Source organism: Equus caballus, chromosome 15 (genome assembly GCF_041296265.1).
Source record: "Equus caballus isolate H_3958 breed thoroughbred chromosome 15, TB-T2T, whole genome shotgun sequence".
In the NCBI taxonomy this organism is placed as follows: domain Eukaryota; kingdom Metazoa; phylum Chordata; class Mammalia; order Perissodactyla; family Equidae; genus Equus; species Equus caballus.
The window spans coordinates 19,689,281-19,714,675 of NC_091698.1; the positions used below are offsets into that span (position 1 = coordinate 19,689,281).

At 46.5% G+C, this 25,395-nt stretch overlaps 1 long non-coding RNA gene across 1 annotated transcript; it reads right to left on the bottom strand.

Moving 5' to 3' along the window:
• Positions 1-674: 674 nt before the first annotated feature.
• Positions 675-25,395, bottom strand: LOC138917739 (uncharacterized). Its single transcript, XR_011426181.1, has 3 exons — positions 25,297-25,395; positions 1,425-1,574; positions 675-765 (listed from the first exon to the last, which is right to left on the bottom strand). It is a non-coding gene; the product is annotated as an uncharacterized lncRNA (long non-coding RNA).

Sequence of the window (25,395 nt, forward strand, 5' to 3'; positions counted from 1 at the left end):
TGGCGTAAGGCCCATTGCCCATGAATCTATCAAGTTTGCAGGATAGTTAATGGAGAACATTTTCAAAGCAAAGTGCTTAGGAGACATTTGAATTACGTGTTCAAGGAGAGGGCTGCACGTGGGTCTGGGGGCACTGGCCTGCAAAGCCGTGAGGCAAAGCTGGCAGCCACAAGGCGCAGAGGGTTCCTTCCATCCACAGCAGCCACACGCCCCCACTGCCAGCTCGGGGGCCACTCACGGGCTCAGGAAATGCTTCTGGTGTTGGCGTTCAGGATCCTGAGTCAGTTTTCCTGATTTTTGAAGCCAAAGACCACAGGATCTTGTTTTCCGAGCTTCCAGGCACTGCCCTGTTCAAAGTGATCCCAACAAAGCGGAAACGACATCTAGAGAATATGTCCCTTGTCCTCACTCAAATTTCCTTCATCGGAAACCAAAGACTATTTCTATCCAGACAGACATTTTCCCACTGGCTGGAAGACTGGCACGCTGTATTTCGGTTTATACAAAAGAAAAGCAGCAACTGTGCCGAAGCATGGCATGACTGCGTATTTACCCTTCGTTTATTGGAGACAGACTGGAAGAGTGTCCTGTCTAGAGCGTTGAAGTAAAATCTCTAAAAGACAGAGTTCTTAATAAAAAGAAGAGAGAGGGGGAAGCCAGCATACGTGCATACAAACAAAGCCTTTATTCACTCCAGCGGGACCAGAAGTCAGCAGTGGGCACGGGCTGGGGTTTCAGCCGGGATCCGCCAACGTGGATGTGACCCTGCAGGTGAGAGATGGAAAACGAAAGCACAGGATGGCAGATAATCTGAGAGCCATGAGGTCCCCCCACGCTCCCCGGGAGGCCCCTCCAGCAGCGCTCAGAGTCCACTGTCTCCTAACAGCCTCTGAGAGGAAAGGTGAGCAGAATAGAAACAGTTCACTGGGGTTCTGAATTCACTGATGTTGGTGACAAGGAATATGACTGTATTTACACTCCTCTCTCTGGCATTTAGAAAATGATTAGTTGAATATTCAGGAGTGAGCTCGAGTTAAATGCAAATGTGTTTTTTAAAATGCCTCAGAGGAACAAGGCAAAAATCCTGGGACTTAGACTATTAACATTTATTCCTATTCTAGAATAAATGATTTAAAAACATCTCTCTTTTTACACGCAGGAACAAGAATCATTCAGCTCCAAATGCGCCTGTGGTTAAAGTAGTGTCTGGACGATGTCAGAGAGCATCCCACAGTCCCCACTGGAAGCTGGCATGGAAGGCAGGGGTGTGGTCAACACCCAAGGAGACCCTGTTCTAGAAACACAGCAGTGATGGCCTGGAGAGTCCAAGACAAGACCCGGTTGGGAGATGTGTTGCTCCACATTTATGTTATAAAATACCCAGCGGTGAGTTCAACATGACAAGAAAAGGAACGATCATTCACCCTTTCCGGCAAACCCGGGTGGCCATCATTGACAAAATGCGGTAGAACTTGTGAGAGGTCCCAGGAGCCAGCATCGCGGGCCGTCGGCAGGGTCACCATGCAGTGTCCTGGTCACCAGGGAATCAGGGTGAAATAAACGGTGTGAGGGAGCTGCAGGGGCAAGAAGATGCATGTCGCTCAATACCTACAGGCCCTGGGAGGCCATGGCACTGAGGGATTCATGAAATTAGACAGGAGTGGCGCATGCGACAACAAAGAAATTGAGGAGAAGGACTCTACACACACACAAAATTTGCCCGGGCCCTTCACACCCTAGTTACACAGGTCGTCCAAACTCAAAGCGTCAAAAAATGGATTTCATTATCTTCTTTCCAACACAAACTCTGCTTCCCCTCTGGTTACTTAGAGATGTTACTATTCTTCCAGTCACCGGCGTTAGAGACCTGGGAAAGGAGTTCACGTCCTTGCCCCCTAACTCCTCCCCGAACGCGCACACAGTCCTCACTGAGACCCTCTTTCCTTGTCTCCGTCATCACTCACACTGCTGTGGATCACGGCCTCGTTGGTTCCTGCCTGGAAAGAGCAAACTGGATGGTCCCCTGGTCTCTGGAAGTGATTTCCTGGGCCCTCCTCCTGTCTGTGTTCATGCAGTCACAACGAACACATGCAGCTGTGGGATAAAGAGCACTTCCTATGCCGTGATGCCTTGGCGCCCCTGCTCCCTCTGCACAGGATCGGGATGTCTTCTTCGCCTGGCCCCCACGGGTCCCTCCGCTCACCCTGGAAGACTGAAGGTCATCCCACAACATCCTGGGCAAAGGAGGCGCCGAATCCTTCCTTTCCCAACTACTTCCTGAGCCTAGACGGTATTTATCACAAATTACAGTAACTGTTTATTCTCCCCTCTATTCCTACCACCTACCGGAGGAATGTGACAAGTGAACCTGGACTCTCATTTTGCTTTTTTGTTGTAAGGATAAAATGTTATTGTGTAAATAAAGGTAGATGGCGCACGATTTAAGGCGAGGGGGGTTTTGAGTACAGCACTCAGGCCACATTGGATGCACAACAGACAGTCATGGGTATTCTTATCTTTCCACTCTCAGTCCCTGGCCCAGTGCCCGACACGAAGTATTCACTTGGTAAAGTGTAGTGGCAAGTGGGTGGCTGTTCAGTGGGACTCTGCCAGTTGGTCATCTGATATGGGTTTCTCCTTCTTTGCCAACAGAGCTTCATGTCTGTTTAGAGCTGTGAAAACACTCCCTTCCCCAGCATTGCTGCAGTGAGGTTGACAAGGGCACCAAGTTCCGATGACATAGAAGACCCTGGTGGTGGCGGGCTTCAGGGAAAGCCATAGTTTTTCCTGATAAAAATGAATAGATTGTGCTGGCATGTGCCTTTTGTCTTTGCCTTCCCTCTTGTTCCACCTGCTCTGTGGATGTGACGCTGGAGTTTGAGCAGCCATCTTGTGACCATGAGAACAGAACAGTGGAGCAAGAGATGGTCTTGAACAGCAGTCCTGGACTTCTGACATTTGGATTCTTTGTTTTGTGAAAAAATAACCCCCCCACTTGTTTAAGCTGCCATTTGCAAGTTTCTTTTATGTTTAACTCAGCTACTCTAAATGCGGGGGTTGGGGGGGGGGAGCAATTTTGCCCCCCAGGGGCCGTTTGTCCAGCATCCCAGACTCAGTGTGACTCAAGGTGAATTCACCATCTTTATCACCAACTCCCTGTCTTCTGCCTGTTCCCTGTTTTGTCTGTGGTCAGTCCACGGTTTCACACGCTCCCTTCCCGTCATGAATTCCCTCCATCTCCAGGAGGTCGTCCCTCTCTAGCCCACAATGAGCTTTTCCACTCTATGTTCCATGGCACTTCAAATCATCTTGTCTACACTTAATTATGTAATATTTCATATTATTATTTTCATATATGGACAGCTTGGTTTTAAGTATACATTCCATATTTGTAGGACAAAGACGATGTCAAGAACTTCTGTATCCCTGAGGTCAAAGCTCACCCGAGACAGCACGGAGCTGGTACTCGGTGATATTCTCTGCTGATTCTGTAGCATCTTCTCAATTAACAATTTGCCACAGCAGTCTAGGTTTGGGGCTTCCTCATAGCGCTGATCAGCAAGTTGACCAGAACTGAAACCAAAGCCAGGTTGTATTGTCTTAAGCAACACCCCCTGTTTCCTGAATCCTTGCCTCTTTCTACCAGCATCACTTCCTCGAGAGCACACGTGGCTTCTCAGGTCTCCTAGGATGTTGTAGACCCTCAAACTGTGCAAAACAATAGTGCTCCACGGGCAGGACCTCATCACGCCCCCACGTAGCCGGCCATGAGCACTACAGGCTTGTGCATCCACCATCGTCGGCAGCCGAGATGAAAGTGGCAATAATTCAGGGCAACTCAAGGGAACGACTTCCATGTGGGTGAAAGGAGAAAATTAACCACAGGATAAAAGGCTGTAATTCAACAGACAAACTTCCATGAGTGTCAGCACAAGGGAAAAAACGTGAAATGCAGATAAAAGGTGAGCACATTCACTTTTCAGGATGACATAATTGGAAAGGCTTCCTTGCACAACGCTTCCTCTCACAGCCACTCACATCTAGAACAGCCCCCCACGTGACATGCGGAGCCGACGCAGCCCCGCCTGGGAAGGTGGGTGTGACCACAGCAACACGAGCCACCATAAACCAAGGTGGCAGTTTCTTCAGTTAGCTCAAATATATTGACAAGTCTTAAGTTTCAGGGGGAAAATACATTAAATAATCTCTATTTTCAAAATGAAAAACGAGCAGTGCAGTTGAGACGGCAATTATAACCATGTTGGCCCTCTGTCGGAATATGTGATCCCTGAATTAGATTTTCATTTTCTCTCTGAAGTTTTGAAGAATTGTGAGTGCTGGAAATTTGCCTTATAATAGGGTGTTTGAAGTGCCAGCTCCTGGGTCCACCCAGCCCTCCTATATGGGGTCTCTGTGGGTGCAGCCCCAGCATGTACATTTATAAACAAACTCCTGGGCAGGCTCACAACACTCCAATTCCAGTTGGAGAAGGACTTCCCCGGCAAGTCCTAAGCACCTCATGACTTTAGTTCATTCAGGGAGATGAAACAGAGAGCCCTGCAGGAGGCTCTGATGGACAGAAGGGGGGCGGGATGGGAACAGCTCACAGATGAGGAGACCTGAAAGAAGAAAAACCAAGTTTCCCGCAGCCTTCCCTTTCAAACGGAATATCTTTTGCATGAAACAGACCCTCGGAACATGCACCGTTTTCCCCGGCCGTCAGCAGACGCACAGCTCCTGGGGATGTTCTGGGATGTTCTGACCACTGCACAGTTGGGCTTCTGCAGAACACTGGCCTGAGGTTTGCTCCTGGCCCCGTTCGTTCCTTCTCACACTGAGATGCGCGCACGGCTGAGCCGGGAGGCAGGCACACTGGGAGCGCTGGTTCGAATGACGCACAAAGGTTTCCAGCTGCTCTCGCCCTGGCAGCCTGGGGCCCACTGCCAGCACGTGGCACAGGGAAGCTCCACATGCACTGCTAAGTTTCTAAAAAGTTGTAAGAGTAGTATGCTTATGGGAAAAAACCAATACAGAGTGATATTGGCTATATTACTTCGTTTTTTTCTTCTCTGCTGTCCATAAGGAGACACCCTCAGCACGATGTGTATATCCTTCCATGGCTTTCCATGTGTATAGACATCTCCGTATGCACAGTCAGCTCACGCATATGCTAACGTGACAGGAGGGTTTTGGTGCCATAAGAGGATGCTTCCCCTGCCTCCTTGCACATGTTCTTCTGGAGGCCTTTGCGGTCATTGCAGTCTAAGCTGCCCTCTTGGCTACCATGAGGGTTCCTTTACCAAGAGCCCCTCAGCGCCAAGCGCAGCTTTCCCTGTCTGATGCTGCAGCTGGGACTTGGCGAACTGCATTCTCCAAACTCCCTCTGCATGGGTTTCCAGATGGTTCCTGCCAACGGAAGGTTCCGGAGGGAGCTGGCTGGTGGGAGGAGGGAGAAGGGACTTCTGTTCTGTTGGTGACATCAGCCTTGCCCAGCAGCAGAGGACAGGGCTCCAGCCTCGGGCTGCTCTCAGCTCCGCCCGCACCAGCCCTGCTGGATCTGCTCAGAGCTGCCAAGACAGCTGTGCCACGTTCCCTCACTCTCAGGTCACATCCTTCCTCGTGCCCTGAATATCAGCCGCCTAGACCTGCCCCGCCAGAGCCTGGGCGGCAGCTTCCGTGGCCCCCACCTCTCATGGACCCCTCAGTCTCAGCGGTGGCAGCTGCTCCTGAGGGTTTGGACTCAGCGTCTCCTTTTGCTTTCTCAGCCTTCCAACACCCACATAACCAATTCCCCGTGTTACGTTTGCATCCCCTGGGTCTGAAATAGCTGGTGTCGTTTCCGTTTCCCTGAGTGGTCTTGACTGATGCTGACAAGCAGATTTTGTGAAGTCAAAACAAGTAAGATGGTTTGATTTTGCACGAGCCAGGCTTTGTTCTGAGAAGTAAGCCTTTGGGTATAAAGAGTAAGGCTGTGGAAGACTGAATGTACAATCAGACCGTGGCCAGCATGTGCATAAAACTAGAACTCTGCCCACAGCCTGCGCCAGCCAGCCCACCAGCCAGCCCACCATCTCTAGTAACCAGTCTGTGAAGCCAAACACACGCTCTAACAACCCGCCCCGAGTGGCCAGGACTTGATAATAACTGACAGCTTCCCTAATTTTTGCCTCTGCTTCCAACTCGGGACCAGCCAGAGAAAGCCAGACCTGCACCCTCACCAGTCACACAGTGAGCCCCTGGCCCAGCCTCCACGCAGGCCCAGCAGGGCCTCCCCCTTTCCCACCGTAAAGCTCCCCAGTCCGCTGCCGGCCTTCGAGTCTGCAGGCCGCCCCCTCGCTGCCGCCAGCTCGGAGTCAACAGTGATCGCTCTCATTTAGGGGGTCTTCTTTCTTTCCATGGCTGAAACCATGCTGTTTATGGCCAAATCCACGGAACAGGGAAGAACATGCATGGGACAACAGTGTTTTCTCTCCGAAAAGAAAGCCAGTTCTGCAGGGCCACAGGACGAACAGGTCCGGATGACATGACTCCGAGCAAGCCGTGCTCCCCTGACAGTGGGATGCAAACTCAGACGTGCGTCAGGGGACTAATGTGGTTCGGGGGCGGGGGGGTGGGACCCGGGGGCTTCGAGCTTCAGAGGAATGTCCAGTATCCGACATCGCACTTGCTAAGGTTTCGCCTGAACAGGGCTTTCAGCCTCGCAGACTCTTTCCTCAGAGAGAGCGATGGACAAGCCGAGGGGGCGGCTCCTGCAGCCCGGAGGGGCCTGAGTGGGAGGCTGTGGGTGCCAGTGCAGGACGAGGCTGAGCCCAGGAGTGCCGAGCCGGAGCAGCCGAGGTGGCCAGGGCCCACCAGCACCTCGAGCCCTCCTTGGACGCCCAGGTCACACACCACGTGCCGGGAACTTCGTCAACTCCGGGAGAAGCAGGGAGAAAACAAGGAGAGAGAGAATTCAAACCTTGAGTTTCACACATTTAAAATAGACGGGTTTGTCTTCTGCCATTAGCAGAAATGAGGATATGTGAGCTAAACTGGGCCCAGCCGTGGAGAAGTACAGAATGATAGACTTCGGGCCTCTGCATATTAAATACTAGCATAAGATGTATATCATAACTAGTGTGTGTATAGATATATATATATACGTATTTTTTACATGATTAGAATTATACTAACCCTAATAATCTTTGAGAGCAATTTTTCACTTATATCTTAAAAATCCTTTTTGCCTTAGTAAGTTTAGTATAAAATTATTAACATTTTTAACTTATTTAACCAGCTCCCAGTGAATGAACATTTAGGTTGTTTCCAGTTCTTTGCTACTACAAACAATGCTGCAATGAACATTGTGGTAGGCGGGATTCCAGACGGCCTCCAAGATCCCCACCCCCATGTGGACACAGCGTGTATAATCTTCTCCCTTGAACGTGGACAGGACCTACCGGTTAGGGCACCCATCAGTTGACTCTGAGTTAACTAAGAGGGATGTCATCCTGGGTGAGCCTGACTCAATCAGGTGACCCTTCTAAACAAGGTGAAGTGTCAGGAAGATACTCTCCTGTTGGCCTTGAAGCAGATAAAAGCTGCCATCAGTTCTATTCCACAGGACAGACCTGAATCGGCTTCAAAGGAGACCATGAGGCTCGGATGAGAACTGAAGCCCGGCCAACGCTCTGACTGAAGCCATGTGAGACCCTGGGCAGAGGGCGCGGGACAGTACACCCAGACTTGTGACATGCAGAAATTGGGAGGCAACAAATGAGTGTTGTATAGTTGTCTAAATTTGTGGTAACTTGTCATGCAGCAATGGAAATATAATACAAACATCTTTGTGTATTTTTATCTTTATATCTTTGACTGCATTCTCAGATAGTTTTATAGGAAAACCCGAATCGCTTTTTAAATGACAAGATGTACACCTAAATTTTGGGAATACAATTGTTTTTGAAAAGTACATGTAAAGTGATTTTCTGTAAATTGCATGCTATTTTGTTCGGTGAGGATTTTTGGAGTGTACATTTGCATGATGGCATGCTGTAAAAAGTCAGCAATCGGGTTAATGGTAGAGTAGCTCATATTGGACTAAGGCTCCTGCAGTTAACAATGATAAACTCTGAACAAAATATTAAAGAAAACTGGAGGGGATTTGAGTTTTGAAAGAAGTGAGCCACACTTGGTGAGAGCCGTGTTTGTAAAGATTCTTTGCAGGGGCACTCCCAGTCCATAAACCACGAGTGGGAGGAAGTCACAGTCTTGGTTACATGTTAACCTGACACATCAGGGCTTCCAGAGTAGCTAGAATTGAAGGAGGGACCCTGGAAAGGAAGGAGCCACAGACAGGTCAGCCCTAAATTCTGCACATAAACTCCTCTCAAATGCTTGGCTGACCGCAGAACTGTCCATGTCTGTGGGCATCTCCCAAAAGTCCAGTAGAAAGCTGGGTGGTTGAAAGAACAGACCAGAAGCTGTAGCTTAGAAGAGGCAGAATTCAGGGTCTGAGTCCTGGCAAGTTAGGTTTGGTAAGCACCTTGAGCTTTCCCCTGAAGCCCCAGGAAGGCCATGCCTTAGGAGTAAACTCTGTGTCCCAGGACTGAATGAGGCACCCTAGTACTAAGGGAGAAGCCGTAATAGATCTACTCGAACAGAGCATAAAACCAAGTCTCAACAAATTCAAGGGGATTAGCCACTAGCTCAATTACCTGTTAGAACAAAACCAACGCTCTTTAGAGCAAGAGCAAAGAATGCAGAATCTTTCCAATGTATCCTCTACAATGTCCAGTATAAAATTTTTTAAAATTACTCACATATGAAGAAACAGAAAGATGTGAATCACAGTCAAGAGCAAAAGCAGTCAACAGGAAGAGAAGCTGAGACGACGCAGACATTGGAGTTACGGCTTCAAAGCTGTTCATCTAAAGATGTCTGGGGACCTCAGAGAAGACGGTCTGGACTAGGGAACTGACAGAGAATCTCAGCAGGAAAACGCAAGCTAAAAAAGATAAAACGAAAATTCTAGAACCAAAAGCTACAGCATCTAAGATGAAAAATTCAGTGGATGCTATTAGCGGCAGATTATAGACTGATAAATAATACTTATCCAATCTAAACAACAGGAATATAAAAGATGGGGAAAAATGGACCAAATCTTGGTGATCTCTGGGATATAATCAAGCAATCTAACATGCATTTAACTGGAGCCTCAAAAGGAGAGGAGAGAGGAAATGGGGCAGGAAAAACATCTGAAGACATAATGGCTGAAAATATCTCAAATTTGATGAAAAACATCAACTTAGAGTTCCAAGAATCTTACTGAAACCGAAGCAGGATAAACACACACACCAAAAAAACCCCCCAAAAAACAAACAAAAAAACCCCACATGTAGGCATATCACAGTCAAACTGCTGAAAACTGAAGATAAAGAGAAAATGTTAAAAGCAGCTAGCTAAAAGGATTTATTACATGTTGATGACTTTTCATCAGAAACAGCAAAGACCACATGAGAATGAAACAGCACTTTATAAATGCTGAAAGAAAAAAGATAACTGTGAACTCAACATTCTATATCTAGCAAAAGGTTTATTTTACAAATTAGACTGAGATAAAAACCATTTCCACATGAATGTAATCTGAGAGAATTTGTTGCCAGTAGACTTGTACTACAAGAAATGCCAAAAGAAGTCCTTTAGTCTAATGGAAATGATACTAGATGGAACTCAGATCCATAGGAAAGAAAGAAGAACACTGGAAATGGTACATATGTGGGTAAATTAGAGAAAAAGGCTACCTTTACCTCTCTTAATTTCTTTTCTTTTCTTTTTTTTTGGTGAGGAAGATCGGCCCTGAGTTAACATCTGTTGCCAATCTTCCTCTTTTTGTTTGAGGGAGATTGTCACTGAGCTAACGTCTGTGCCAGTCTTCCTCTATTTTACGTGGGATGCCACCAGAGTGTGGCTTGACAAGCGGTGCTAGGTCAGCATCTGGGATCTGAACCTGTGAGTCCTGGGCCGCCAAAGCAGAGTGCACAAACTTAATCACTGTGCCACCAGGCTGCCCATCTCCCTCTTAATTTCTTTAAAAAAAAACAAAACCTGTTTAAAACAAAAATTATAACACGGCATTGTGAGGTTTTTGTTTTCTGTAGCTGTAGAATATATGACAACAAAAGCACAAAGGAAGAGGGGCAAGTGGAATTATATTCAAAATTTCTCATAATTTACGACAATATTAGCTCTATATAGATCACGATAAGCTAAGGATGTATACTGTGTTCTCTAGAGTGACTACCAAGAGATAATTAAAAAGCCAATAGAGGAGTTAAAATTGAAGATGAAAAATATTCAATTAACCCAAAAGAAGGCAGAAAAGAAGAAACACAGAAACAAAAACCAGATGGAACAAATAGAAAATAAATAGCAAAATGGTAAACTTAAGTCCTACCATGTAACTAACTGCCCTTAATATAGTTGAACTAAGCAGTCTAATTAAAAAGAAAAGAATGTCAGAATGCTAAAAAAGCAGGATATAACTGTATGCTATCCACTAGAAATGCAATTCAACGAAAAGGCAGAGATTGTCAGACGTAATAAAGCCAAATGCAACTATATGGCGTCTACTAGAAATGCGCTGAAGACACTAACAGGCTGAAAGTAAAAGGATGGAAGAAGATGTTCCACGCCAAGCTTACGGAAGCTGTGCCACTGTATGAACAGCAGACAAAATAGACTTTAACATAGGATTATCAGGGGTACGTTTCATAAATGTGTATGCATCTAATAAAATAGCACCAAAATATGTGATAGAACTAAGCAGAGAAATAGAAAATGCATGATCACATTTGGAAATTTTAACACCACTATCTCGGAAACTAATAGAACAGCTAAGCTACAACAGGTTTGAACAAGAATGTCAATGAACTTGACTGAAACTGACAACAAGTGCAGAATACACAATCTTTTAAAGCACGTGCAGAATGTTCATGAAGCTAAGGGTATACAATAAGTCTCAGAAACTTTCAAAAGATTAAAATTATTTTCTCTAACTGTAACAGAATTAAATTAGAAATCAACAAAAATGAGATACCTAGAAAAATCCCCAATACTTGGAAACTTAATGACACACTTCTATATAACCCACGTGTCAAGGAAGAAATCACAGGGAAATTAGAAAATACTTTGAACCCAATAATGACTAAAATATAACATATCTAATTTGGGGGAGGCAGCTAACGCAGTGCTTAGAGGGAAATGTATAGTGTTAAGCGTTTATATAAGAAAAGAAGAAAGGCCTTGAGTCCAGGATCCAGGCTTTGACTTTAGGGCGCCATAAAAGGAAAAGCAAATAAGCCAAAGTCAGTAGAAGGAAGGAAATGCTAAAGATAAAAGAGTACGTCAATGAAATTGATAACATAAAAACACTAATGAAAATACACACAGCCACAGTTTTCAAAAATCTTAGTCAGTTTGATAAGCCCCTACCAAGAATGATCATGATGAAGTCATACAGAACACAAATCATGAATTTCAGGAATGCTGTCATTACAGATCCTGCAGGCGTTTGAAGGATAATAAAGGAATATTATAAACAGCTCTATGCCAATAAATTTGATAACATGGATGAAATAGTCAAATTCCTTGAAAATACAACTTAAAATAACTGACATATGAAGAAATAGAAAAATCTGAATAGTGCTATTACTATTACTTAAGAATTCAGCAGTTGGAATTCATAACAAAAATCTTGCCCACAGAAAACTTCCAGGCTCAGATAATTTCACTGATGAATTCTGTTGAACAGTTAATTAAAAATCTTGTCAATCTTACAGAAAGTTTCAGAACACAGAAGAGAAAGAAACATTTCCCAACTCTGTACGGGCCAGTGTAACCCTGATACCAAAACCTGATGCAGAGGTTATGTGAAAAGAAAGTTACAGACCGATGTCCATGTGAATTCAGATGCAAAACTCATTTCAAAAGTACTAGTGAACCAAATTCAGCAATATATGAAAAGGAAATTGATTGTGATCAAGTGGGGTTTGTTCTCAGGGTTTAGTATCAGCAAATCAATCTAGGTAATGTGTCATCTTAACCAGGCTGGGGGAGAGCAAGATGATCATCCATTACGAGCAGAAAAGACACTGAACAAAATCTAACACCACTCGGCATAAAAATTCTTAGCAAACCAAGAGTACATGGGAACTTCCTTAACTCACAAAGGACATCTACAAAAATCTGTAGCTATCATACTCACTGGGGAAATACTGAGTGCTTGGGAACAAGCCAACATTGTGCCACAGGTACTGTACTGGGGCTTAAGGGTGGAAAAAAGAGGAAGATTGGCAACATGTGTTAGTTCAGGGCCAATCTTCCAAAAAAAAAAAAAAGAATGAATTACTGATTCATGCAACAGCAAGAATGAATCTCAAAAGAACTGTGTTGAGGAAAAGAAACTAAACATGAAAGTATATATACTGTGTATTTCCATTTACATGAAGTTCAAGAAGAGGCAAAACTAATTTATGAATTGGCAACCACTCATCTGCTTTCTGTCATCATAGTTTAGGATTTACAGGAAGGGAATATAGTAAGTTACAAAAATTCTGCTGAACATATAATTTCACTGAATTACAGAATGACTTAGCTAGTAGTTTAGATATTGGGAAGTGCAACCCCCAGAAGGAGGAAAGAAGGAAAGGCACGTTGAGAACTGTCTTTAGGAAACGTTCCTCCTCGCTCCGGCTTTCCTCTCCCTCTCAGTCCTCCATGATGCTCTGAACCCTCCACTGTCTGCAACCCAAGCCAAACACAGACCCTAAACTACCTCACGCCTCAAAGTTCCCTTGGTTCTGCCATTTCTGGTCAGTGTTTCCCATGATGCAAATAATTTCTGCACATTTGTGGTATTTGTCGAACCTAAATATCAGTGGAATTATGTGACTGGTAGGTTCATCATATTTTTCCAATGTTGTGAAATATTAAAATTAAAATATACCTTCTAAAATTGTTTTGCCTTCCACCCATGGTGAGGACCACACTCCTAGGGAGCTGACTGCACTTAGCTTGGGGTATGGAGGAAAAATGTCTGATTGAGTGAAATCATATTAATGTGTGAACGGCTGCAAGCCAGCACTTCCCCAGCTAGCTGATCCTGTATGACTTAACTCTCTACATTTGAGGTCTCTGAAATATGCCCCCTTCCTTCCTCCTTTCCGGCAACTCCCAGTCGCTCTCTTCTACTTTCTAGCTGTAGGACAAGTCTAAATCTTTAAAAGGGATATATTCTTGAAGTTTGGACTTCAAGAGATCAGATAATAGCATCCAAACAACATTCCTGCTCATTCCGCTCAGCCTTTGAACTGCGGTCTACCGTCTGGGTTTTGTGACCAATCCTAGTCACAGGATTCCTCAGCTACTCCCCACGCTCGTGCTGTGCTGGCCTTCCAGTGCCTTCACGTCTTGGGCACCGAACCACACTTCAGAGGCCACCTTTCGGTCTTCCTCCCACAGCCATGGCCTCCTGCGCTTCAGGCTCCCTTCCCGTGACAGCTCCGGTGCCCTGCACAGATTTCTCTTATCACCGGCTCCTAGACTCTAGAGCACGCATAAGTTCCCCGAGGCCATTTCCGTTTCCCTCACTTTGAATTCCAAAGATTCCCTAAAAACTCAAGACACACACAGACACAACTTTCTTTCTCAAAAACTTCTTTGGCAGCCTAGGGAGTCTGCTGGTGGAAGTGCGTTAGGAGGAGGGCCAGTGTCTTCTATGGGAGCTGAATTTTTGATAAGTAGGAGGTCTAAAATCAGGCACAATCCCTCTCAAGACGCTGATCTAGATTTGCTAGTGAGACGTGACATTTTCTGGGCAGCAGCCGGCGGCCGGGGGGCCCGCATGCTCATTCTCCCCTCACTGGTTTTGGATGCCCGTCATCTTAGTGCTGCTGCTGCAACCTTGAGAGCCCAAGTGACAGGGGCCGTGGGTGGGAGCCCCTTGCCTGAAACAGTCACCCTAGTTCATAATGAAATGCTGGTCTTTGAGATAAACATCACTCGGGGCCCCAGAGGACCACTGGTTTAGCACACTGTTGCGTACGGATTTTTCACCACAGCCAGCATTCAGTTTCTTTGGGAAGAAGGTGGGCTTCACGCTTTCTCCCCCACACCCATTTGTTCAGCGACTTGGGGAGTAACCTGGCCTAGGCAGAACTGCTAAGTGGCCGTGTCTTGGTGAGCCTACCTCGCTGTTCGCCAGGCTCCTTCCTTGCCTTTTAGGGTAACGTTCGTGGAAGGGTTACTCTGAGCTAAGCTATGTGCTAAGTGCCGTGTACACCACTTTTCAGTTTTTCCCCAAACAACTCTGTAGGGGAGAAGTTATCATCCTCCATTTTATAAGGGGGCAGGATATTAAAGTTTGAAGTGCCCGTGCCAAGACAGTGGTGGGCATCTGGCTTTTCCCCTGCCCCTGCTCACCACTGCTCCATCCTGCCTCCACTTCCCACAGTACCTCACTCTCATCTAATTACTGGGATTTAGCAAATATTTATTGAGGGCCTACTCTGTCCAGGCTGCTGTGTTGCACACAAAGATAAAGAACACATAGCGCCTTCACACAAGGCCTTCAAAGTCCTGGACCAACAGCGCTGATGTCACCTGGGAACTCGCTGGAAATGCAGATTCCCAGCCCACCCCAGACCTGCTGAATCAGAAACCAAGGCAGGGAGGGCAGGGCCGGATGGCACTCTGCATTTCCACAAGCCCGCTTGTGATTCCAATGCACGCCAAAGCCTGAGAACCACCGCACTAGACTATACGGCTGCCCCTCTGGGGTGCTGGACACTCCAGGGTCATCCATCAGTTTAGCGAGTCTGTACTGTGTTCGATGCACTTTACTCTTCTCATTTTATAGCTATGAACCGAGAGGTTTGAATGGCCTTCCAACACGCTCCTAGAAGGCGGTGAGGCCCAATCTGGGGCAGATCCCGGAAGCCCTCACTCTACGTAACTCTTTCTGATCATAAGGTTCCATTTCCTCTCTTACTGGCCCTGGGCTAGAGCTGAAGACAAATAGCTAAGGACCTGGAGTAAATGAAAGCTGCACTCTCTCTGAATAGACCTAGACTGTAGTGTTCTCCACCCTAGCACAGATTGTCTCCTTAGCCTGGGAAAGTGTCCCTGCTCAGTCAGCCTGTTTCCCGTCCTGTCCCACCCAGCGCTCCTTCCGAGCCTCGGATCTGGGCATCCACCTTGATGTCCACTTCCAGCTCCTCTCGACTGAGTGTTCAGACTTCCCTCAGGCATTTTCTCCTCCTTTTCCTTCTGGGTACCTGGCGCTCTGGCTCCTGTCTTCTCCCAGCTGCCTCTCCACGATCTCCCGTCCCAAGCTCCACCAGACAGAACCCCATCCTGGCACTCAACCACTAAAAACACACACAGAAATAAATTCTGGCGAACTGTTGAGTGAAAAAAGTGACATTTACATTGCAGATATCTTATGATTATAACTCTAAAGTTATATGCAGACAGTGAAAGAGACTGGGAGGAAATATACAAAAAATAAAATCTGGGTGACTGATTCTTCATGTTTAAAAATCTAGTATATTCCATACATGTTTAAAGTCACATTTTTAAAAATTGGGTTAAAATATACATAATAGAAAATTTACCATCCTAACCCTTTTTTGAGCGTACAGCTCAGTAGTGTTAAGTACATTTGCGTTGTTGTGCAACCGGTCTTCAGGAACTCTTTTCATCTTGCAAAACTGAAACTCTGTCCCCAATAAACACTAACTCAGCCCCTCCCCCAGCCCCTGGGAACCACCTCTCTACTTTCTGTCTCTATGAATTTGACTACTCTCGTACCTCAAATAGGTACACACACACAGTATTTGGGCTTTTGTGTCTGGCTTATGTCATTTAGCATAACGTCCTCAAGGTTCACCCATGTTGTAGCATGTGTCAGAGTTTCCTTCCTTTTTAAGACTGAATAATACCCCATTGTGCGTATACACCACCTTTTGTTTATCTGTTCATCTGGCTATGGATGTGTGGGTTATTTCCACCTTTTCACTATCATGAATAGTGCTGTTATGAACATGAATATACAGGCATCTCTTTGAGATCCTGCTTTCAATTCTTTTGTGTATATATCCAGAAATGAAATTGCTGGATCATATTTTAATTCTATTTTTAATTTTTTGAGGAATGATCATACTGCACCATATTTTCCATAGTGGTTGCACCATTTCACGTTCCCACTGACAATGCACAAGGGTTCCAATTTCTCCATATTGTCCCCAACACTTGTCATTTTCTGTTTTTTTTTAAGATTCACTCTGAGCTAGCATCTGTTGCCAATCTTCCTCTTTTTTTTTTTTTTTGCTTGAGGAAGATTGTCCCTGAGCTAACATCTGTGCCAATCTTCCTCTGTTCTGTATGTGGGATGCCTCCACAGCATGGTTTGATGAGTTGTGTGTAGGTCTGTCCCCAGGATCCAAACCCTCGAAATCCTGGGCCGCCTAAGCAGAGTGCACAAACTTAACCACTATACCACTGGACTGGCCCCCCTTCTGGATTTTTTGTGTGAGCTGCTGCCACAGCATGGCTACTGACAGATGAATGGTGTGGTTCTACGCCTGGGAACCGAACCCAGGCCGCCAAAGTGGAGTGCACTGAACTTTGACCACCAGGCCATCAGGACTGGCTCCTGTCTTTTTTTTTGATAGCAGTGATCCTGATGGGTGTGAAGTAGTATCTAATTGTGATTTTGATTTGTATTTCCTCAATGATTAATGACACTGAGCATCTTATCATGTGCCTACTGGTCATTTGTTTATCTCTTTTGGAGATATGTCTATTCAAGAACTTTGCTCATGTTTTAACTGAGTTGTTTGGGGGCTGTTTGGTCGAATTATAGGAGTTCTTTATATATTCTGGATATTAACCCTTTATCGGCTGTGGGCTTTTCATTTGTGGCCTTTATTATGTTGAAGTAGTGTATTCCTATTCCTAGTTTGTTGAGTGTTTTTTACGTTGAAAGTATGTTAAATTTTGTCTGATGCTTTTTCTGCATCAGTTGAAAGGATCAAATAGGTTTCTTCCTTCGTTCTGTTAATAGGGCATATTCTATTGATTGATTTTCATATATTGAATAACATTTGCATTCCAGGAATAAGTCCCACTTGGTCATAGTGTATAATTCTTTTAAAGCTGCGTTTTTTTAAAGAGAGAAATTCTTTGGTGAAGACAGTGGTTCTGAGAAAACAGACTTGTGAAATAATAAGAAAACAATCTACTTCCTTTCTAACTATAAGGTTACAACGAATTGTACAATGAAAACACATATTTATCCCAAAAACATAGGGGGCAGTGCCCCTGATCCTAACATCTGGGCTGCATTCCTGACTCTTTTACCTTTTTTGTACAACTTTTGCATCCTTGTATTAATTCCTGGACTTCCAACTTTCGCCTCAGGATAAGGAAGTTAACACCTAACAAGTTTAACATAAACGTAAATTAACGGCTTAGAACTTACTGTCCAGTTAGAGATTGCCCCGCAACTGGATGCATTCTGTTTGTCACATAATTTCAGATTTTGGTTTTTTAAAATTAGAATAGGATTTTACCAATGGAAAGACCCTCAGGGACCACCTACACTTATCACCTCATTTTACAGATTAAAAAACCACGATTCCCAAGAAGTTAAGTTCTTGCCCGAAGTCACATGAATAATTAAATGCTGGAAAAGGGACTAGAAACCAGGTCTTCTGACTCCTACCGGACCACTGCTTCCAGCTGGCCTCTTTCCATATGCGGTGTCACTTTCTGCAGTAAAAGAGGCAGCTGGCCAAGACTTCAGCAGATTTGCAGAGATCTGGGACTCTGGTGAAACCAGCTCCACCAGATGCTCCTCCCTGCCCTGCACAGGCCGGGGCTGGCGGCAGCAAACCGCACAGGGCCTACAGGTCTCTGCCACAGCCCACACCACCGCTATAGCACACAGGCAGGGCCGCGCTGATCGTTGCGTTCCATTATCTCATTAGAGGAAACTTCCAGGTCCATTTCTGAGGACGGAGAGATCGGGGATGATGCCATCTGATGTCACCTTACACAAGATAATTTTCCAACCTTTTTGAAAAGACAAAGCTGTCTCAAAAAGTAATTCCAGAGAATGTGGACTTGGATTTCTCTCCTCTCACAAGCCAACAAATACACTAGTGCTCACCACCCACCTCTATTTGTATGATGTTATGGAAAGATGTGAAATTAGAGTGCTGTCTTAGTCCGTTCAGGCTGCTAAAACAAAGCATGATAGACTGAGTGGCTTATAAACAACAGAAATTTCTTTCTCCTAATGCTGGAGGCTGCAAGTCTAAGATCAAAGTGCCAGCAGATGCGGTGTCTGGTGAGAGCCCACTTCCTGGTTCATAGACAGCTGTCTTCCCCTGTGTCCTCTGGTGGTGGAAGGGACCAAGGAGCTCTCTGGGGTCTCTTTCATAAAGGCGCTAACCTCGTTCATGAAGCCTCCCCCTTTATGACCTAATCACCTCCCACTGACCCCACTTCAAACACCATCCCGTTGTGGATTAAGATTTCAACATACGACTTTTAGGGGGACACAGATATTCGTTCCATTGCACATACAATTTTCGTACAATTCATTGAGTCGTTCGATTTTTTTTTTTTTGTCCTTAAAAGTGTTAGTCATTCTTTCTGTGGCAATAATTTTCTGTAACTACCTGATTTTTGCTTCCTAGGAGTTTTAATTACAATGGTAAGGTAGATTTTTTTTTTAATGAGAAGGAAAAAGGACTAGACTGTCCTTGTCATTACGATATTTTACAAGCATAAAATTCATGTAAAGTAGGTTTGGGAAGTTGTTTTAAAAAAATACATTATTATGGATCACAGAGATTTATTTTATTAAAATGCACTCTATATTTATTCCCTTATTGAATTAAAACATGGTATTCATTTTTAAGAGCCCTTCAAGGAAAATGTGGCAGAAAATTTATGAAGACAATTATATTGGTTATTTTTATGCCTTATACATATTTCCAAATATTTAATTATATACTTACACAAAAACATATTTAATTGATTTTTTAAATGTATATGCTAAAGTTTTCAGAAAATAAACGGGACATGCTATAGAAAACATTATTTATCAAATACTTAGTTAAAATGCAATACAACTTTAGAACAAAGGCTAAGTTTTTTTAAGTTAGAGAAGATAGAGATCAGACTAAGAGGAGTTTTTCTGCCCACATAGGACCATGCTAAAGGGCAAGAGAAATTTTCATGTCACAATTCCTGCAGCCATAATAAAAGCAAAAAGATTCTCTTCTTTGATCATATAATCCCAGAGACTTTCGCTAAATATTAAGATTTCCACAAAGGACAGAACTTAAAACTTCAATTTGCAGCCCTGGTCCTAATGTCACGGGACCGTCTCCTAAGCCCTAAGCCGGCTAGATTTGCGTGAAGAAGCTGGGTTTTACCTGAGTTTTCCTCAAGGCTGGTCCTGTCACTCCCCAAACAGGTGAGTTTCAGCAGCCAGATTTTTCTGCTGTTAGTCACTAAGAATAGATTTGGTATTTGTAGACCCTCCATTTGGAAATCAAGAGGAATCTCTACAAATGGACGTCACCAAAAAGAAAAAAGGTAAATAGCCATAAGCAAAGTACCCTCTCGCCCATCACCTGACCATCCCTCACTGCATGGTTATTCCTGCCATTTAACAGTGCGGTCTGGTTGCTGATGACATTATGTTTTTGGATGATGAAAGTACCACCTAAAACTTGAATTGAAAAAAACTAAGGTTCAGACATTTCCCCATTGCCTTGGCAGGAGGGCCGCAAACTCAGGACAATTTTGCCTTTTTTTTTTAAAGCTCCTCCTCAGCCTGTCTCATGGAGGTCGTCTTGTCGGGATCTGGTTTCATTCATTCACGGACGATTTGGCTACCCCAGAGCACATTCAACTTGACACCGTATCTTTCTAGGCCTCAGGCCACTGCACCTTTCCAGCAGACAAGTCTCAGGTTCCAGAGGGAAGCGGCTCTCAGTTACAGAAACCCACTTCCCGGGAGGCTGCCACACCAGGCTCACATCCCCTATAGACTCACCTCCCACCCCCCAACACACACACACACACACACACGTGCACACACTCTGTGAACAATGTCACACACATACACACACTGTACACACACATACACACACTCTATAACACACCCCGCAGCCTTTTTAATTAAAGAAGTATTTAAAGGCAACTCAGGGCAAATTTGTGGGTCTAGCGGCGGTGAGGCTGCGCCGCGTTTGGTCCTAGGCCGTGCGTCTCCGGGAAGGTGAGAGCTGGAGAAAAGGAGAGTGAAGGAGTCGCTGGGCTGGCAGGAGCCCCGGGGAACACCCATAGTGACAGAAGGGTAGCGGCCATCGGCAGCAGTCCTGTAGCAAACCTTGGTGACAAAGAAACAGAGACATGGGCAGGAGGGGCCTTGCAAGAATTTGTATTTTTGGAGAGATGGAGAGACTCAAACTGAAGCCGGACTTCTGGGGCCCCCACCCTTGAGATGCTGGGGAAGGGGCCGGAGGAGGAGCTAGCGACACCGGGACGCCAACCCAAACCAAGTTCCTGAAGCGGGTGAGCAGCGTCTTCCAGCGTGGCCAAGGGCGAGCCCAGGCTCCCTGAGGAGAGCGGACAATTCCCTGAGATTCATCTGAGACCACACCACCCCTGTGAACTAGGAGTGCCGGCCGACCCGCTGCTCAGCTGACACTGCAGTCCCCTCCGGGGCTCCGGGGCCAGCTCCCTCCTGCTGCCTGGCTTCTCACAGGAAGAAAGTTTCCCATCAAGCGATGGCCGCTTTCCGGGCCGGCTCAGCCAGGTTTGCGCTGACCCTTTACAGCAGCGCTTTTCTCCCCTAAGCAGAGCCACCCCTCCCCTGGGTTGGTGGTGGAGAGGGAGAGAGGAGCAGCGTGCGGACAGGCAGCGCGCCACGCAGTGTCCACAGTGGCGGTCCGCGGGGAGCGTGGCTCCTCTGCGCCCTGGCCTGCAGGCTGGGGGCCCGCCAGGCCGAGCGGTGAGACCCGGCCGCTGGGGCCGGGCAACTGGGCAGCAGGACCCTGAGACGCGGCGGCAGGGGTAGGTGCCAGCCGCACTGCCAGGCTGCCCAGGTGTAGCCACAGGGCTGAGGGTTTGAACTCGCACGGTAGAGGAGAGAGTGTGGCAGATGCAGAGAACTTAGAGCGTGGACTGCGAGTTTGAATCCCTGGGTTCTAAAGGTGTCTCTGTCCCTACTGTGCGGCTCGTGCAAGTCGGAAAGCCTCGCTGGGGCCTGGGTCTCCTCTGAGAAGTGAGAAGCTCAGGCCAGACAAGCCTCACTCAACACGGTCACGCCCTTCTCAGCCTGGGGCCGGCTAGATCCCGCATTCCAGCAAACCGGAAAGATGGTCAACTTCACTAACTACCTTTTAATAACTAAAAAACTGGAACAGAACTTTCCAGAACAACTGGAGAGAAAATCCAAGTGCCAAACGTACCAGATGAAACACCTCTCAAGAATAATCAGGAGTTGGGTCGACCCCCTAAGCGGCTGTTGACCCTAAACCACCACGGAGAAGCAGACAGACGGCACAAGAAGGTGCAGGTTAGGTCTGGTGGGGAGAGAATTGCAGCTCCCTGCTCAAAGTGAACCACAGCCACGGCTCGAGGAAACACGTGTTTGTGGAGAGGTGCCTGGTGATCTCTTTCCATCAGGTTGCAGTCAGTGACTCACGGTTTGTTTAGCGACGCGAGGAACAGATACTTTCAGACTTCTGTAATAAACCTCAGCTGCGTCTCACCGAGACAGCACAGTCGGCCACTTGTCACACACAGAGAGCAGCAGCAAATGCTTCCAGAATCTTCTGCCATCTCAACCCTGATCCAGATGCCTTTATTTGAAAAGAAGGCCACTTTTTCTAGCCTGTGGAGATGGTACTTTCTGTGCAACCTTGAACAAGTTTCTAAACCTCTCTGAGTCCCAGTTTCTGTATTTGTGAAATAAGACTAATAATGGTATTCACCTTGCAGAGTCATTGTTGGGATCAAATGAGATAATACATGCAGAGTGCTTTATATGAGGACATAGGAAAGTGCTCAATATGTATCAGCTGTTATATAATTTTAAAAAATAGACTTTATTTTTAGAGCAGTTTTAGGTTCATAGCAAAAGTGAGCAGAAGGTACAGAGACTTTCCCATACACCCTCTACCCCCACAGAGGCACAGCCTCCCCCACTGTCATAGCAACCAGAGTGGTACCTTTGTTACAACTGATGATCCTACAGTGACACATCATTACCACCCAAAGTCTGCAGTTTACACTATGGTTCACTCTTGGCACATTCTAAGGGTTTTGATAAGTGTGTAATAACATGAATCCACCAGTATAGTGCCATACAGAGCGGTGTCATTACCCTAAAAATCCTCTGCACTCTGCCTAGTCATGCCTTCCTTCCCCCACAGCTGGCAAGCACTCATTGTTTCACCATCTCCATAGTTTTGCCTTTTCCAGAATATCATATAATTGGCATCGTACACTATGTAGTCTTTTCAGACTGGCTTCTTTCACTTAATAATACGCATTTGAGGTGCCTCCATGTCTTTTCACGGCTTCATAGCTCATTTCTTTTGGGCACTGAATGATAGTCCATTGATTGAATGTACCACAGTTTACCTAGCTATTATATTATTTTTATTGTTATTTTTCACATTTGTGCTAGCTTTAGAAAGCATAGCCTGGAGGAACTCATAGACCAGTTAGTTAAGTAAGACATACACACATGTGAGATAGCCATAGAAGAATACGGTAAACTATCCGTCTGCCTGATGGAACCATACATCTGATTAGCTAGATCAGACAGTGCTCGACTGGCAGTGCAGACGGTGAATCGGACCATAGGTACCAAGAGCTAATGGAGCTCTGGAGAACAAGTGCCAAGGGAGGGAGCAGTGGCGCTGGCTGTAGCACCAACAAAAGCTTCTTCCCGGGGGAGATCGGGTCCTGGATGACAAGATGGCTAGAGAGTGGCCGGGCAGAGGAGACGAGGTGTGAAACCAAGGCAGGCAGCCGACTGAGAAATGCCCCGAGTGCAGGGCATACGAGCCAGGAGCTCAGGAGACTGCAGAGACCGAGTCAGAGGGGAGCCCTGCACGCTGGACAGACAGCCCAGGCGGTTTCATCCAAACATCCAGGACTGGGTGACAGCAAGTAAGGGGACAGTTAGGAATGTGATGCTACCATGAAGGGACTGAACATCCATCAGGGAGGGCATATCTGGCCTTCCAGGGGGCAGGGGGTGGGGGAAGTCCCCCAAGGCCTGAGGAAGAGGCTGGAGGCCACGTCAGGTGGGAGGCAGAAAATGTCTGTTCCTGAATGCTAAAAGTGGGAATGGACAGAGGGACTTGTATGGACATGTTATAAAAAGTGATAATAGGATCTTGTCTTAGACACTTTGAGATAGAATTGCTTGTGACATATTAGTCTGAAGCGTTAATAAATATAGGACTTGGTGCTCCAGAGGGAATAGGGACAGAGGAAAAGCTGGAGAGGGGTGCCCACTGCAGATAGATGATAGATAGATAGATAGATAGATAGATAGATAGATAGACAGATAGAGGACAGATAGATAAATAGATAAATGACAGGTAGATAGATGAAAGAATATACACGCATCCCCATCGCCCACCCTCCCATCCCCCCAGTGAGCGAGGAGCCCTAGGCAGGGGCGGGGCCCCACACCTGGTGCTGCAGTGCACCTGGCCGCACCTGCTGTCACTCCCCATCCTGGTGGGCTAGAAAGCCTTCCTGCCTGTGAAGGTTCACCCTGCAGGGCAGACTGAGGCCTCCTTCTCTGTCTTTCTTTGGGCCTCATCAACAAAGCCTTTCTGTAATTCGCTCGAGAAAGTGCTCAGTGCAGGCAGATGCTCAGCGAAGATGAAGATTTATTTGCTTTTTGACATGCTGCCTGCCCCCTCCCCACCCCCAGCCCAGGTTTACTGCAGCCCTGTCCACAGCTGCCACCCTGATAGGCCCCCCCTTTGGTATGCGTGACAACAAAGTTTGAACTCAGTAGATAGGTGTGGAGGCTTCTCCTCTGGACAATCCTGACTGTCTACACTCCAGTTCACCACAGACCCCTTGCAGGGGGCTTCCTTACTGCTGAGGGCCAAGAGGGAAGGAGAGAATCTGCAGCCAGAAGCGCGGCTCTTTCCTCCGCCGGCTGCTGCCAGGCCCCTGGTGGCCTGCTCCAGCCTGGCTACCTTGAAGGACAGGGTGTAGCATGGTAGGAAAAGCAGAGGGTCTGGAGCCAGGCCTGCTTCTGCCACTGCAGACACTCTGACTGCTCTGCCACTGCAGACATGGACAGGGCCCCTAGCCTCTCCGTGTCTCCGCTTCCTTGTCAAGAAGTCCGGATAATAAAGATGGGACTCTTTTGCGGGACTGATGAACCAATATGTGTACAATACAACATAAACGATGAGCTATTACTCCGGAATTAGGGTCAGTCCAGGGTAAGCTGCAGTAACCAAGGGTCAGGAAGATCCCCCCTCATTCCCTTTACCTTTGGGTCTGGTTTCCCCTCCTAGGGTTCCCTGTGTCCCATCAGTGGCCTGCTGGAAGCACTGCCCGGGGCTCCCCTTCCTCATCCTACCCCTGCCCCCGAGACAGGACACCCTTCCGGGGGGCTTTCACCATTGAAGCTCCAGGATGGGGCACGCTGCCCAGCCTGAAACTGGTTTCCATTTGATTAGGAGGAAATCTTACTTTCGCCCTTTTTCATCCCCAAAGATCCCTTGTAGCATCTACACATGACTTTCTCTGTGACATTTAAGGGTAAAGTGTCGCTAACAACAATGTTCGAGCCCTTTGGACTCAGGCTGTTGGAGAGTGGCTGTGCATTCATTAGCATGTCATGTCTGCCCTTCTTCATGGGAAAGAAAAGGCCAACTGAATCCATCATAGGAATATTTCTCAAGAAGCCCACCTTTTTGTTGTTGTTGTTTAAAGACTAGTTATGATTCAACCTTTAGCGGTCTCTGAGCACGTGTTTAACCAAGCCTCAGGGACGCTGGGGCTGGGGCTCTGCAGGGACCACACACCACAGGGACCAGCAGAACATTGTCCTTTGCCTTTTTCAGCACAAAAATAGCCCTCTCTGTGACAGTGGCCTGGATGTGTGCTCCCTGTGGCCCCTCTCGTTTTCCGGTAACTTCCCAGACTTCAGTTCTTCCCGGGTTTAGCTACACCAGCTTAAGCACTCACCGAACTTGGGAGCCCCTTGCAGAATTCTGTCCAATTCAGGCTTGAGGCAACGTGAGGCTCTCTTCCCCCTGGAATTTGCCTTCAGGCGGCTGCAGCTGG